Raw genomic sequence first — 17,098 nt, 5'->3', positions numbered from 1 at the left:
TTCATTGATATCAGGTGTGCATTACTCGAACGTTTGCAGTGGTTAATTACAATAGACATACCGCAATGGCATCCCGATTTTTCGGTTAACAGTAGCATTTGCCCGCAGTCCCATCAGAAGCGACTGTTTGTATGTTTAGAGCCCGGTAGCCACACCGACGGCGAGAGACGCCATCAGAATTAGCAGTCTCACTGGGCGGGTACGGAACTTTCAGAATGTTTACCGGCGAGGTCAGCTCACCGCCGAGGTAGCCTCAGCTGGACTCCCTAAGCGAAGCGGATCTGACGAGTGAAGCTGCGCGGGCTAACCGTCTGTTCCTTCACAGAGACATTACGCTTTCTTCTTTCCTTTTGCTTCATTTTGCAGTCTAACTCACTGCGGGTTTTATCACGCATTTGCTCAATAGGTCGTGAGTCCCTCGTGAGGGAATGAGCAGGCAGAATATCTTTTGTGTGTCCAGAGATTCTGCCGTAACCTTTCTGGCAGGTGAGAACAGATCAGCGCTTTTTAGTGCAAAGCCACTCTCTGCCACTCAGTGCCTTCATTGCTGCTTTATTTGCGGCGAGGAACCGTATGTGAACCACACTTGCATATCGGTCGACAATTTAAGTTGGATTATTTGTAAAATGATCTCAACATTTGATGAGTACTTAGCTATTACATTTGTTTTCTCCCTGCTCCGTAAGCGCTGAACGTTCCCACACAAGTACAAAGGGACAGAAGTGCAACTACTGCCTCCGAAGTGTACAGAACAACGAACGGTAGCGCCTCTGCCGCTTACCTAACGAGATACCCTGGGTAAACACTGCTACAGCTAAGAGGAAAATACAGCTCAGAGGCGGATCCCAGAGATTAAAGTGAGAGGAGAGTGGTATGCCGATTACATCATTGGGAATTCCAGATTTTCAGGCTGCAGTTATTTGACTGTGACGCAGTACTTGGCAGGTAGACTGTGATAAGAGAGGCTAAGTGTGCGGCGCTCCAGGAGATGAGAGTACAGAATGTCTGGGGTCGTCATTCACAGCCCAGCCAGGACTGGAGATCTGAAGTCACCAGGAAAGGCTGCCACCGGCTGCCGCTCCAGTCCGGAGCGCCCTGCCGCCTGCAGCCCAGCTGCCTCTCGGCTAGCCTGGAGTCTCCTCTCCAGCCCCGCACTGCCAGCTCTGGCACCAACGTGAGACTGTATCTGCTCTGCCGTTCTGCATGGATCTATGAGCACGGGCCCATATGTCTTATTCCCAATCTCGCCAATCAAACCAGTTAACGACAAGTGTGATTTTCACTTAAATATTACTGTCTGCGCCTAGCCCGGTACATCGCACGTTCCTGTGGTAGCGGTGCTAACTCTGTCAAGCTGGGGCAGAACAGCATGGCTGACATGCGACATTAAATTGTTTTGTTGAAAGGACGTCGAAAGTATCGCAAGCGAGCTGTCAGAAGGACTCAGAAATGTAACAGCTGAGATCAGTGTAACCAATTACGTGTTGTATACCGAGTGGCTCCCCGTGAGATGGGCGAGAGTGCAACGCGGCATTCTCCGCTCTGCTCAGGGCCTCGATGCACGGATCGTCCACACCGATGCTGCAGTCAGAACTTGGCTCATACGGAATGACGGCACAGTGTTGTACTGTCGGCGCAGCTCTTCCCGCTTCCTCGTCAAGGGGAGCCGCAGCAGTGGCCGCCGTGCTGACAGTCGGCTGACTTGTTGACCTTTTGCTTGTAAAAGTGTGCAGCACTCCTCACGCCGTGTCCATTATCGTTGGCTGCAGCTCTCTCAGTGTTTCACTTTCAGTAGCTGCTAGTACTGATGTGCATATGAGTAGCCCATGGAAGCTCGTAAGTCAGAGTGCAGACCTCGAGGTGACTGAAGAACGTTTTGCAGTTTTCTCACCGGCGTTCACAACATGCGAGAGACTGGAGCAGCCGCCCCCCACGTGGTCAGCTGCGGAGCGCCTGGCAGACCGCATCTGGGACTCCGGACTGCCGCCACCGCCAGCAGGTGAAGCGGAGGAGGGAGGGGGATGCGCCGGCGCCCTGGCGCAGCTCCGCCGCCTCACGTGGGACGAATCCTGGGAACTCATCGAGGAGGTCGACTGCCGGGTCGCTGGCGACTGTATCGACTCCCACTGTGTACCGAGGTATGTAGACCACTCGATGCCATTACTACTAACTGTACAACTAATTCTTTCCTTAAATTTATTCTGAATGCTGTCACCTACTTTTCCTATTTTGCGATACTAACTATCTGTCAATAAGGGCACGTTAGTGAGACCCAAAGAGGAAGCGCGCTAATACCTTCTGCCGCCGCCTCTTCTGTTGACACTTTCCACCGAGCAGTCAATGGAATGTGCCTCGTGGCATACGTCTCTCTCCGCTCGCTGTCTCCGCATATCGCTACAGCAGACAGTAAATCATCTGATGATGACAGTCAAAGACTGAAAGCGGTAACTAACAATAAAAGCTTTTCATTGCTTCCCTTACTAAAATTGAATTTATATTCCTATTTCCCAACCGTATTATCAAAAATCAATAAAAGTACAGAGTTGTTTGAGATGACAACTGCTGTAGCTCGATATCGTTGTTAGTTGTAAATTAGTTCAAAAGTGAACAATAAACACTCCAAGTGGCTAAATTAATTACTTTTCGAAAGAAGCAATTATAGAGTCAACACCCTGCACCACCAGACTACAGTAATACTCCACAACATTTGCTGTATATACGTAATTAAAATCTCTAACATGGCAGCAGTCAGCAACAGTAAAATTATGGAAGCCATTGGAATCGAACAGCCAACCAGTGGCACGTCAGATGTTTATTCACACTTTTACCTTGCTTCACTGTTCATTAAGCCACGTGGCTATACCTTAGCATTTATATGGGTCATTTTAGTGTTGACTGAGCTTTATGACCTGTTTTCTCTTTTCACACAATAAGTTTACACACGTTACTACTTCTTCCAAGGAAGAAAGGTTTACATCTGTTTAAACCTAGGTAAGGATTCGAATAAACTTGTGAAGTACAACTAGCTGGTGCATGATTCCCATTCTTTCCATACATCATTAACTTATAGTAAGACAGTCACATTCAAGCCAACTTTAGCTTCAAGGATCATGAAATGGCATCACGGTATTACCGCCTCTAGCCTCGAAGACTTCGTCAACTCGGTGGGGAAGAGAGTTCCGAAAGTTTCTTCAGATACGCAGCATCTGCCCGAGGCCTCCCACTGCTGCATCAGATCCCGCAGAGCTACCAGTGTGTGGGGATGTCGGCTGCCACGCCTCAGCCGCTGTTCCAGACAGTACCGTACAACGTCTGCAGCTCTGAGTCCGAGTTGTCTAGCGTTCGCCTCGAGGTGCTGTAGGGCGCGTGAGTGTTCGTGAAACCGGGAGTGTATGCACGCAGCCCTGGGAACACGACTGTGTGTGTCATCTTCTACAACGCAAGTGTCCAGAGAATAGGGCATCACTTCGTGACCGAGAATGTTGAAATAAACGTGCTGGTTCAGGTTCACATTAACCTTAGTGACTGAATCCAAGTCACGGCGACAGAAACACCCCTATGACAGCATAGAACCACCAGTGGCTTGAACTGCATCCTCTCTAGGCCGTCAGTCCCATCGCCACCTCCATAATTTCAGAAGAGGCGAAATCGCGCGACTCGTGTGACGCACCTCCGCCCAGCCTCTGTCCGTCTCTGTGTGGTTTGGCCCACTCAAGACGCGCAGCTGTGTGTGTGTCTGTGTGAGCGACGGCCGCTGACTCCAAATGTCGAGTCTGTGCAGCCGCCTTCCGAACGATTGCTAGGCAGTTGGTTCAGATGGAGCTGCTTTGCCAGGCATTGGCAATTTGCGTCTCGTTTCAAACCGACCGCCAGTCACTTGGAGTGACACTCGTCAACAGCCCTGTCGGCTAGGACCTTTTAACGCCACTGCCTCACATCACTACGACTGGTTCACCATTCGTTGCAGATACTTGGACAGTCCACATTGATAGACCAACAGATCGTGTAACTTTACTAGTGGTGTGGTCGTGGACATGACGAAACGCAAAAATTCCTTTCTGCCAATTCTCGACATCTCCACGTCGACGCAGGTGACCGCCCTGATCCCACGCGAGCGACTGGCACGTACACACCGCGATTGTCACCTCACCGTCACCACTGACGTCAACGGTGGAGCGTCACATGACCGCCTGTTCCTCCCCTGCAGCACGGCATCCAGCCCTCCAAAGCGACCTCTGTGCTCAATTAAGTGGAGGCATAGCATTTCGTCTGATGAGATTAGTTCATGCTTTCCAGAAGCTATGCGTTTTGTACACTTTTAGTCAACACTTAATTCGTCTATGATAAGCATCAAGTGGGAAATAACTTTGTAGTTGGCGACTTCAAGCACACTTTGTTCGTTTTTAATTTCACTCATAAATGGTGTACCATAATCGGTGGATTACTTTCATTCTACAAAAGAGATATCGTTTTACGATCGCCACCCAAGTGTTGTTATTGCTGTTAGAGGCATATGTGTACTGTTCACTGAACATACGCAAATTTCCAATTTAGTTCCTCATTTGCATATAACGCCATTTTAATATCATAAAGGAAAACGTTCCTGATGTTCTGCTACTACTATTTACATAATCACGGACTAGGATTCATATTCTTATGCTGAGATACGATGGGTTGCGATTAATTTCGTAACATCTGCACAACATTGGGAAAATGTTTCCTTTCTGACATTATTTTCGTGCTCTGTCGATCATCGAACGATAATTCATTTACTTAGTGTCATTTTCTGTCAAATATGGTGATGTCTCCGTCATACACACATGAAAAAACTTTTGCATCACCCCAGTTCCCCTGAACTGCTGAAGATAGACGTTGATTTTGGATATTATATCACAGTTACATTCCCTTCGACTGTTCAGAGATGTCACTAAACCTGGCCAAAGACGTAAACAACCGTCCATGAGCAGCGCTTATGACACGGAAGGGTTCCGACAGTTCCAGTCGTTCCACCAGGAGGGAGGTATACGGCTGGTGTTGTCTGTAGTTCAACCATGCATATACGGTCAATACTGCGGTTCGATCGCGTCCGCATTGTTACTTTGTGCCAGGAAGGGCTCTGAACAGGAGAAGTGTCCAGGCTTCTTGGAGTGAACCAAAGCGATGTTGTTCGGACATGGAGGAGATAAACAGAGACAGGAACTGCAAACCACATGCCTCGCTCAGGCCGCCCAAGGGCTACTACTACTTCAGTGGATAACCGCTACCTACGGATTATGGCTCGGAGAAACCCTGAAAGCAACGCCACTATGTTGAATAACGCTTTTCGTGCAGCCACATGACGTCCTGTTACAACTGAAACTGTGCGCAATCGGCTGCATAATGCGCAACTTCACTCCCGACGTCCGTGGCGAAGTCCATCTTTGGAACCACGACACCGCGCAGCGCGGTACGTGACCCAGCAACCAATCTTAGGGATCTACGCCGATTCGCCGTTGAGGAGTGGGACAATCTGGACCAACAGTGCCACGACGAATACAGGCAAGCGCCAATGCCAGAGGACGGGCTACTGGGTATTAGAGGTACCAGTGTGTACAGCATCTGAACCATCACCTCTGAAGGTCTCGCTGTATGGTGGAACAAAGTGAAACGTCTGGTTTTCTTGACCAACAAAAAGGGCGGAAATGATGTTTATATTGATATCTATTCCAATTTTCTGTACAGGTTCCGGAACTCTCGGAACCGAGGTGATGCAATCTATTCTTTGATGTGTGTATTAAGTAGTGAAGTACATCTCAACATATCCATACCTTACTAAGCGAGCTAATAAGATTGCTGAAACGTTGACCTGTCACATTCAAAAGGGTAATTAGATTAGGAAGGAACACTCTAAAGCAGTAGATGAGTTGTCCTATTCAGGCAGCAACATAATTGTTTGCAGCCGAAGTAGACAGGATATGAAACACAGACTGGCTAGGGCTTGGAAAACATCTCCGGAAAAGAGTAATTGTTTTGCTGTTTAACATAAATTTGACCTTTACGCTGTCATTTCTTAAGGTACTTGTCACGAGTGTAGTCTTGTATGGAAGTGAAACATGGATGGTAAGCAGCTGACACAAGAAGAGAATATGAGGTACTGAGATGTAGTGCTAGAGCAAACTGCCGAAGAATAGGTGTTTAGATGGTTTAATTATGAGAAGATACTGAATCGAATTAGAGACAGTAAAAAAAATGCCACAACTTGACTGAAAGAAGGGATCAGTTGACAGAACACCTCCTGGGACGTCAGCGAATCGTCCGTTTGGTAATGGAGAAGTAGTGTGGGGAGAAAAACTTGTAGAGGGACACCGAGTGCTGAGTACAGCAAACAGGTTCAGACGAATGCAGGCTGCAGTAGTGGAGGGGCTCGCACAGGATACTGTAGCATGGAGAGCGGCATCAAACCTGTCTTCGAACTAACAATGACAGCGACAAATAACTACGACAATTGTAATGATAACAGAAATAACGTTATTTCTCACCAATCTGAAACCTGAATCTTGCTGGCAGGTGGAAACTGTGTGTCAGGCCGGCACTCAGACCCAGTCCTCCTCCTTCTGCGGACACTTCTCACACCAACTGTAGTGTCGAGATATGAACAACAATGTGGGCACTGTCGGTCCGCCTCGATGCAAAATATTTTTGTTGTTCATTTATTTATTTATTCATTGCCCATGTTAGTTTCAGAGACAAATATCGCCATCAATGTAAAACATGCAGAAAATAGCACAGCTATAAAACGGTGTAAAACGTTATTACATGTTTACTGTTTGTTTTTTAAATATTGTGTTCTGTGGGTACTTTCATAATAGCTTATTTATTATACATTAAAAGTGTGGTTTTTAGATTCTTGTTGGTGTTTGGGGCATATTTTCTGTGTTTTTCTGTTGCCGTTTTTCTCAACATAAATCACGTCATTTGCAACTGTGCGAGCGACTATTAGTAAACAAATACGAAAACGTGAACTTACCTATGTCAGCGTTATGCAGTTGGGATTATGGTAGTGTTTTGGATACAGTTTTGGTGTATACTAGGTTGTTACATAGTTTCTCGTGTACTCATGTTCGCTGGACGGCTTGCAGCTAGTTCTATACACAGAAAAAGATAACCGTCGCACTTCTTTCATAAATCATAAAGTTACGCCAACTTGCCGCTGGCGTGTCTCGTGAGAAATGTATCACACGTTGGAAGAAGGTTATGAAAATTAATGCGCGAGTTCTGACGACTTCCGTTCCTCATTTATGTGTCTCTGTCTGATCGGCGAGTGGTTCTTTTGCAAGTGTGTGCTTTCTGTTGTGTGTCGTGCGTCAGTTCTCTCAGAGCAGTGAGGATTGTTTCGTTGAAAAGTGTTTTTTCTTCGTTTATTACATTTTTCCCTTCCACTATTGCTTTTTGTATGTGATAATTTTCTTCTGTTGTTGTTGGTATAAAGAGAAAAAATTCTGGGATAGAATAAAATGACCAACCTAAGTGATTATCCAACACAAAGATATCAAAGGAACCCAGAGACATTAATAAAAAGCATCACATGCATCCTCACACAGAACCAGACAAAAAGAATGATACAAAGGAGTCCTAAAGCTCCACTCTTAACAGGCCTCCCAAAGGTCCAGAAACTTCTCACTCTAGTCAGGCCAGCGGTGGACTTCAGAGAGACAGATGTCCACATCCCTAGAGAAAACATACACATACACAAACAACAGAAGCTTCAAAACCCCATAAGACATAATAGAGAAAATTGAGAACATCCCCCCAACAGCAAAACTTGTATCTTCTGACATTACATCCATGTACACATACTCACAGAAGAAACTATAAACACTATAGAACAACAGCTAAAGTACAAGAAATTCCCAGAAAGACAAATAAATGAAATCTCATCCATTCTTAGTCTAATCACTGAACAAAACTACTTCACTTTCAGCAACAACTTCTGTTTGCAAAAAGAGGGGCTAACCATGGGATCTCCACTCAGTGGGAAATTAGTATGCATATTCTTGGATTGTATAGAGAACACAATATTCAACAACTTTTTAAAGCAAGATGAGTACAAAATAATTGTCTGGTACAGATACGAGGATGACATAATTGTCTTATAGATGAAACACGAAACAGTTGAAGAGCTACACAGTAACATCAACACAGTACTACCTCAGTCCCACTTCACAAAGGAAAGAGAAAAACAACAAGAATCTAAATTTCTTGAATCTCACAGTTACAAGAAACAATCACCAACATTATTTTTCCATCTTCAGAAAACCTACATCCACAACCACTGCTACCCATATCTCATCCAACCACCATACATTCAGTAAATATGTCAGCTTTGGACCCATGCTCCACAAGATAAAAACAGAACATGTCTTAAACTGAAGAGTACACACAGGAACTAAATATAATCAAACACGGCCTCCCGGAGTGGACGAGCGGTTCTAGGCGCTACAGTCTGGAACCACGCGACCGCTACGATCGCACGTTCGAATCCTGCATCGGGCATGGATGTGTGTGATGTCATTAGGTTAGTTAGGCTTACGTAGTTCTAAGTTCAAGGGGACTGATGATCACAGCAGTTAAGTCCCATAGTGCTCAGAGCCATTTGAACCATTTATAATCAAACAAATTGCTGTTGAAAATGACTACAAAACAGATATCATAAACAAGCTCAACAGCAAGGTAAATATGAAACATAAAAATAGTGGCCACCCACTCAAAAGCACAAGAAAAGAATCTGAAAACCCACAGGCCAAACACACAGACAACAGAGCAGACCACATCACTTCAGGAAACGGAAACATATGGTACACACTGACATACAGTAATAAAATATCACATAGAGCTGGAAACATCTTGAAAAAGCAAGGGATCCCAATAACATTCTAAACAAACAACATAGTTCATAAAAGACTAAGACCAGACAAAAGAATCTCAGAAAAATTCAGCATGCTGGAATATACCAGCTCACATGTAACTGCTGTCAAGCCTAACCCATAGGAGAAACAATCAAAAATATCCGAACGAAGTACACAGAGTCCTAAAAAGTGACAGCACACATTCCACTTTCGCAAGACACCCAATGAACAAAAACTGTACCTCTGCTAATATCGAAAGTGATCTACACATAACAGAATGCACACACACGCAAAAAGACATAAATGAAGAACAGAAGTCGTCAGAAATTCCGCTACAATTTTATAGTGTCCTTGTAACATGCGATACATTTCTCGCGACACATGCTAATGGCAGGTGGCGTAATGTTTTGGATTATGAACGAAGTGCGAAACTTACGTTTTTCTGTGTGTAAAATTAGCTGAAAGCCTTGCCGCGAACGTAAGTACACCAGGAACTATGTAACAACCGAGTACACATCAAAACTGTATCCACAACACTACGGCAATCCCAACTGTATGACATAAGTTAATGTTTTTGTATTTGTTTAGTAATAGCCGCTCATACAGTTGCAGATGACATAACCTATGCCGCGAAAAACGGCAACAGAGGCACACAGAAAATATGCCCCAAACAACAACAACAGTCTTAAAACCATGCCATACTGTATAATAAATAAGGTATTATGAAAGTACTCACGGAAAACAGTATTTATAAAACAAACAGTACACATATAATAATGTTTTACAGTATTTTATAACTCTGCTATTCTCTGCACGTTTTAGATATAAACACCCCATGACCAATTAATGAAGGCGACATTTGTCGCTGAAACTAGATTGAGGAATAAATAACTAAACAACAAAATCGTTTTGCATCCAGAAGGACTCACAGTTCCCTTTTTTTTTTGTATGCAAACACCATCTGGAAGAGTTCCAAATAAAATTATTCTATGGAGACATGACTCACGACTTGTACTCACAGCTTCAGTTTTGACATTTTCTTTTCTCCGGCACCTCGTTCTCGGAATGATAAGACGTCAGCCACGGCATTTTGGTATGCATGTTCCTGTCTTGGAAGATGCGTATGAAGAGCTGGAAAGAAGACAGGACGACAGGCAACTCCTATGGATAGCTAAAGCAAGAGATAAGGCGACCAAGGACATAACATCAGTGAGGCCGATAAAGGATAAATCAGGTGTAGTATTATATGACCTTGAGAAAATCCTGAATAGGTGGTGGAAGTACTTTCAAAGGCTACTGAATGAGGAAAATGTATGAGAGAAGTATGAGTATGGAGATATAAATGAAAGGGTGACCCAAAGTATAAGTAGGAAAGAAGTCCAACATGCGATGAAGAAAATGAAAAACGGGAGGCCCTAGGAGCTGACCAAATCCCAATAGAAGCATGCAGAAGTCTGGAAGAACAGGGTACTGATATTCTCTGTGATCTAATGCAGAAGATCTGGAAAGGAGAAAGAACGCCGCATGTGTGGAGAAGCAGTATGCTTCTATATAAGGGCAATTATAGAGGGATAAATGTGATGTCCCACACAATGAAGATCTTGGAAAGGATATTTGAGAACAGGGTGCGTCTAGAAACTGACGTATGTAAAGAACAGTTTCGATTTGTGCCGGGAAGAGGAAAAACCAACAAGGGATGCGAAAAATCTATATATTAACCTGCAAGGAGAACAACTGATGATCAAGAAATTTAAATACCTAGGCTCATACATAAAAAGTAATGGAGGACTGGAGGTCGAAATACAGCAGAGGATAAATAGTTATGGATGAACTGGAGGAAACTGAGCTGAGTACTGTGTGATAAGAAGGTTAGCTGCAGCATGAAAGGAAAGTTTTAAAAGTCTGTGGTGAGGCCTGCAATGCTGTATAGTGCAAAAACTTGCCCAATTACAAAAGTCCAAGAGAAAAAGATGGAAGTGGCTGAAATGAGAATGATAAGGTGGATGGGTGGGGTGACACGAAAGGATAGACTAAGGAAAGCGTACACCAGTGAAAGTGGAGCCCATAGGGAAGAAGATCCCAGAAAGTAGTTTGAGATGGTATTTACACGTGCAGGGAGAAGAGTTGGACCTAGAAATCCAAAAATCAAGGAGAAGAGGAAGACCGAAACTGATGTGGAAAGACAAGGTAGCGGGAGACCTACGGGAGAAAGAGAAGAAGCACTGGATAGGAATTTATGGAAGAGAAGGATCCAGCAAAACACCGCCGACCCCACATGACGCGGGAAAAGGCTGATATGACGATTATGAGGATGACGATGATGTTCTTGTTATTTCTTTGGAATGATTTGGGCAAACAGTAGCAAGCGTAAGTCACAATAGACGGATCAGGTATCCTTGTTTGACAAACAGTTTACGAGCTTTTCAAATCGCTGCTTCTAACACTCTGACCTTGTATACAGGATGATACTGGCTGTGTAATTCCCACGAGATGTTCTGATTATGTTACTTCGTGATCTTCCTAAATTACTTCAGGCAAATGCCCAGATGATTCCTTCCATGAACTCACGGCCAACTGTCAGCTCATCCTCGTTAAACTAGACTTATGGGTGTCCACATGCCTCTATATACATGTTTTCAGTTGTCAACCTGCTCACGGGCAGGCGTGTCGCGGGGGAGCTGCTGGGCTCCTGCTGCACATGTCCGACGTTAATGATCTGGCAGACATAGTTAACAGTCACTGCACAGACGGTGTAGTTGACTGCAACAAAGTGAACATGGTCAGGGAAGGAGGGGACATGTTGGATTCTGCTCGCGACGACAACGTACAGGAGGTCGCGAAGTCAGGATTTATAAGTGGGCATCCGAGGCTGCCGTCGAATGACAGTACCGGAAAATAGCTAAAATAAAGAGAATATATTTCAGTGCACACTGTGCAAGGAGCGCGCCCAGAGACGGAAGTTACCAGGTTTAGGCCATTCTAGGAGGCCAAACTACTAATTGAAGATGGCAACGGAAGGGGAGGCGATTCACATTAACTGATGTTGGTGGCCATTCGTGGAACGCCTCCCAAGAAAGACGTCTGTTCTGCTCGAGGTCTGGATCACGAGAGAGAGAAGCAACCGTGTTCTGCATTGCAGAGTGCTCCAGTGTCCACACACGTGACCTGTATCCCACACACGCTACTGGGTAAAACCGATGGCGTGAATCCACTAGCAGTCTCAGCACAGGGCTCAAGGCGTCTCTTGTCAGCGGCTTCAACAGGACAGAACTGCCACAGGCAGGCAACTTCTGTCACGTAGGCACAGCGTAAGTTGCTCTGGGAGAAAACTTGTAAAGATTTCATTGGGCCTTTGAAGTAAATTCTTTAAACCATTTCACTAAAATATTCCTTTACTGGCTATCAGCACATCCAAAAGTACTACCTCAAAGCAAAAGCACCGCATGTATCTAATCACATCTGGATAAGATCTTAACCTTCGAGCTGGAGAGTGTCGTTTATCACAAATTTCTTTCTGTATGCATTGTTAACTGTCTTACGCATTTTCGAGAACTACTTGAAACTTTTCACGTGTAAGCGCTATTCTCCCATGCCTTTTGCTAAAGAAAGCTGCAGTCTGACCTGCAACTTAAGGTAGTAGAGGTGCTTTTTTTTTTCTCTCGTCCACATGTCACACGCCGTCTTCTTTTCTTGGTGGCAGGCTACCCAATTGTCTCAACCCACGGATCTTTGAATTTCTCTAGGAAAGTTGCTACGTTGACAGGAAGTGAAGCAACCTTATCTGTTTTGACTAGCTGAAGCCTCGCAAGGGAAAATGCCAAGTCTTTCAAGGAAAATGTTCCTTTTCTGGATTTACCTCATTTGAGTCGAAAATGATTTGAGCTCTTATTCCAGCTATATCGATTACAGAATAGGATACGACCAGTGGCCATCTTCTTGTAACCCATGCTATGGAATACGCTCTTCCCAGTTGATCGACTATATAGACCCCTCCATTTGTCACATTGTAATACCTGCCTTATTGCAACAAGTTTATCAGTTGCTCTCCCTTCTTGTCTTGAGCTTTTGTCGTCAAAACGGATGCAACGTAAAAGGAACCGCAGTCTTCTATTGCTCATCACATCTCCCGTAATCTCCATACTTCTGCCATCTGCTCTCCACAGTTCGACAACGTTAGTGTGGCTGGCTTGCGTTATCCCAGAGAGATAAAGCAATCCCAGTAATGCCATTACTTCTTCTTCTGTAGTGTTTTTAGCATCCCCTTCTCTTGAATACTGTACACTTTCTTTCTTAGACTGAGTACAGAAGAGTGTATACTTAATATTTTCTCAATCGTACTGTCAAATGGTTCAAATGGTTCTGAGCACTATGGGACTAAACATCTGTGGTCATTATTCCCCTAGAACTTAGAACTACTTAAACCTAACTAACCTAAGGACATCACACACATCCATGCCCGAGGCAGGATTCGAACCTGCGACCGTAGCAGTCGCGCGGTTCGGGACTGCGCGCCTAGAACCGCTAGACCACCGCGGCCGGCCTAAGTACTGTCCATTTCACTTATGACTTTTCTGGATACACTTTCTGATCCAGGAAATATTTTTAGAATATTCTTTCCTTTTGTCTTTATGACTACATTAGCGCATAATTGATTCCATTTTCATTTGTCTCTTTCCTAATAAAAATATAAACAGTGGAGAGCGACTGTTCGCGGTCATCGTCTGAATTGTGTTCCCGTTCGGGATCCGAACCTCGGTCACGTCGTGTGGCAAACTGTTCCTCTTCTTCCTCAGCGTCATCGCCAATTTCCTTGCCTGATTCGGTGTCGAACCCTGGATCCTCGTCGAGTGGCCACGCAGCCACCTCGTTGTCGGCCAGCTTTGTTGTGGCCTGTACAGGGTGACAGGGCCCGCTTGTGGACAACAGGTAACGAGATGAGAGTGAAAGGAACGCCACTTACACGACTGGGCGCGTTGTGTACCTTGTAATCTAAGACGGCACACGCGTTGTTTATTTTACGTTTCTGCTGCTCACTTGGACTACACAACTTACCACTGAGCTAGCTGAAGCTATAATGAAGGTATACGTACGGCTGGCAATTTTATAACATCAATGCAATTTTTTTATTTATTATGCAGAGAATTGGACAAGACAATGCCATTTGCGGTTGGCGCGTTTTACGCATAGTCGCGCTCAATCGAGAGTTAAACTGCAGTGAAGACTGAAAACTTCCTTTACTTGTTTGTAAACGTAATACTGTGCACTTAAAAAATAAGCGGATAATAGTTATCCTACACCTGCCATACCAGTGAGTAATATTTGGAATCAGTCGGTTTACAGAAACACGTAGATGTACGAAACACAGAAACCTGTACTAGCATTCGCAATTATTCCCTTAAAGCCTACCTGTAAATAAAAGTTATTTGAAAACGTCCTGCCTTCAACAAAACACAGTTTCTTCTTTTTCACCCATACATGTTTCGGCGAAGCTTTACCGTCATGAGAGGTTCCCTTCATTTTTCTGCCGAACAAAGAATATATTCAAACTTCCTGGCAGATTAAAACTGTGTGCCGGACCGAGACTCGAACTCGGGAAATTCGCCATTCGCAGGCAAGCACTGTACCAACTCAGCTACCCAAGCACGACTCACGCCCTGTCCTCACAGTTTTACTTCTGTCAGTGCCTCGTCTCCTAAACTTCACAGAAGCTCTCCTGCGAACCTTGCAGAACTAGCACTCCTGGAAGAAAGGATATTGCGGAGACATGGCTTACCCACAGCCAGGGAGATGTTTCTACAACGAAATTTTCACTTTACAGCGGAGCGTGCGCTGATATGAAACTTCCTGGCAGATTAAAACAGTGTGCCGGACCGAGACTCGATCTCGGGACTTTCGCCTTTCGCGGGCAAGTGCTCTACCAACTCAGCCACCCAAGCACGACTCACGCCCCGTCCTCACAGCTTTAAATCCGCCAGTACCTCGTTGAGTCGTGTTTGGGTAGCTCAGTTGGTAGAGCGCTTGCTCGCGAAAGGCGAAGGTCCCGAGTTCGAGTCTCGGTCCGGCACACTGTTTTAATCTGCCAGGAAGTTTCGTATCAGCGCACGCTCCGCTGTAAAGTGAAAATTTCGCTCTAGAAACATATCCCTGGCTGTGGCTAAGCCATGTCTCCCCAATATCCTTTCTTCCAGGAGTGCTAGTTTCTGCAAGGTTCGCAGGAGAGCTTCTGTGAAGTTTGGAAGGTAGGAGACGAGGTACTGGCGGAATGAAAGCTGTGAGGACTGGGCGTGAGTCGTGCTTGGGTAGCTCAGTTCGCGTGGCCAGCAGTCTGGCATTAGCTGTCGCCGCGGTCGCACGCTCCTCAAGTTTGCTCCGTGAATGTTCAGTGTTTACGCCACTGTTTTCGTGCTTCGTGACTGTTTATCGCCTTTTTGCACGTGAATTAAGTGTTATAAATTGAGCTATTGGTCTTCTTTCATGTCGTCTTTCTACTTAGTGCTGTTGGGATTTCGGTGTTGTCCGAAATTTCTTCGCTGCAGAACACCATGCCAAACTCCGTGAGAAAAAACACCGTGATTTTCACCTTCGACAAGTACACCCGTCCAGTACAGCCCTCTGCACTTGAAATACACGACTAGATTACCGAGGTATTTGGGCTTCATCCTGAATCTGTTCATACCATGCAGCGAGACTGATGAATACTGCATTTTTGTAAAGTTTAACGATTCCGTGAGTGTAGACCGCTTTCAGGAAAAATCTGGTTATGAAACGGAATTTATACACCGTGATATACTAAAAGTACTGTAAAACTCAGGAATTCCGAGTCTGTAATTAGAAATATTAGGGTTTTGAATATTCCCATAGAAGTAGACAACTCGAAAATTAAAGATGTCCTTTCAAAGTGTGGGGTTGTCAGGCAAATAGTCAACGAAAGGTGGGCTTCGCATTTCAAGCTGCAGTGCTTTAACGGCATTCGCTCTGTGGAGATGGAAGTGAAGACAAACATACCCTCCCACATCTTTGTTGACGGGCACAAGGCGCATGTTATTTACTCAGGGCAAACACCTACATGTCATGTGTGCAACGAGTCTGGTCAGCTCCGCCAGTAATACAACAGAGGCGGCCGCTGTCGTGGGTCCTGTTACTACCTCTGAAAATGTTGGCCTTAATGTTAATGACTTTCCGTCTTTAAAACCTGCATTAACTGCTGAAATTCCGTCCCGTGACAGCGAGACTCCCACTAAAAAGCGTCCTCTAGAGGACACTGAAAAAAAATGTTGATGAGGACTCTTCCTGTGAAACACCCGTTGCCAGGAAGCCGAAGCCAAGTCCTGTTGGAAGTGGTAAAAGGAGATGAAATGCAGGTCGATGTGGCTCCCACTTCCGCACAAGGAATTATACCGCCACGAACAGTTAGTGGCGCAGCTCATAGTGACCTTTCACAGAAATGTGACCCTGAGCCTCAGGTCACAGCTGCAATAACCGCATCGAGTGCACAGCCCATACAGTGCGAACAGTACGAGGAAGTACCAAGTAAACAACCTGCTGGCTCTGAAGCGCAACACCGCGCCGAAGGAGGAAATAAACAAGCATCACCGCCTCGCCAGCCAGACAACGCAACCGACAACACCCCGGAGCCAAATATTGACGACTCGCAAGCCACCGCCGTTGCGCAAGACGGCCACCGTCGGAGGCTGCGACCGAAACCAGGTCTTACTGTCACGCGTCATCAAGCGAAAACCACACCAGAGAAGAAAGATGTCAAGAAAAAGAATATTAAATATGAAATCAGGGCCAACACTGACGAGGAGAAATAGAAAGACCACAGTGACTTATAGCAATGCATTGACAGGATTTCAGGATAATTTTCTTTTCAAGCACTTTGTTTAAAAGCAGTAAAAATTTTTCTATGAAGTCAGTGCATGTAATGGGCACACAGCTTGTAAAGATCGTGACTTGTAGAGAAGCACGTTGCTGCTATAATCATACCGATCCTCATCCCAAATAGCTTCTTCAGGTATGTCTGTGATGCAGGTTTATAGCATTACTACTATTAACATTAATAAAATACAGTCACCCTTCAAATTGGCAGAATCGGAAGAATTCTGATACCAGTCTGGGACAGATATGGCGCTGCTACAAGAAGTTGCGATGACGGCATTTCGGATCCCAGGCTTTTTTGAAATTGTTAATGTTTCTACGGAAGCCATATCGGT

The sequence above is a fragment of the Schistocerca piceifrons genome, chromosome 11 (assembly GCF_021461385.2).
Source record: "Schistocerca piceifrons isolate TAMUIC-IGC-003096 chromosome 11, iqSchPice1.1, whole genome shotgun sequence".
NCBI lineage: Eukaryota > Metazoa > Arthropoda > Insecta > Orthoptera > Acrididae > Schistocerca > Schistocerca piceifrons.
This window is presented reverse-complemented; position numbering follows the sequence as displayed.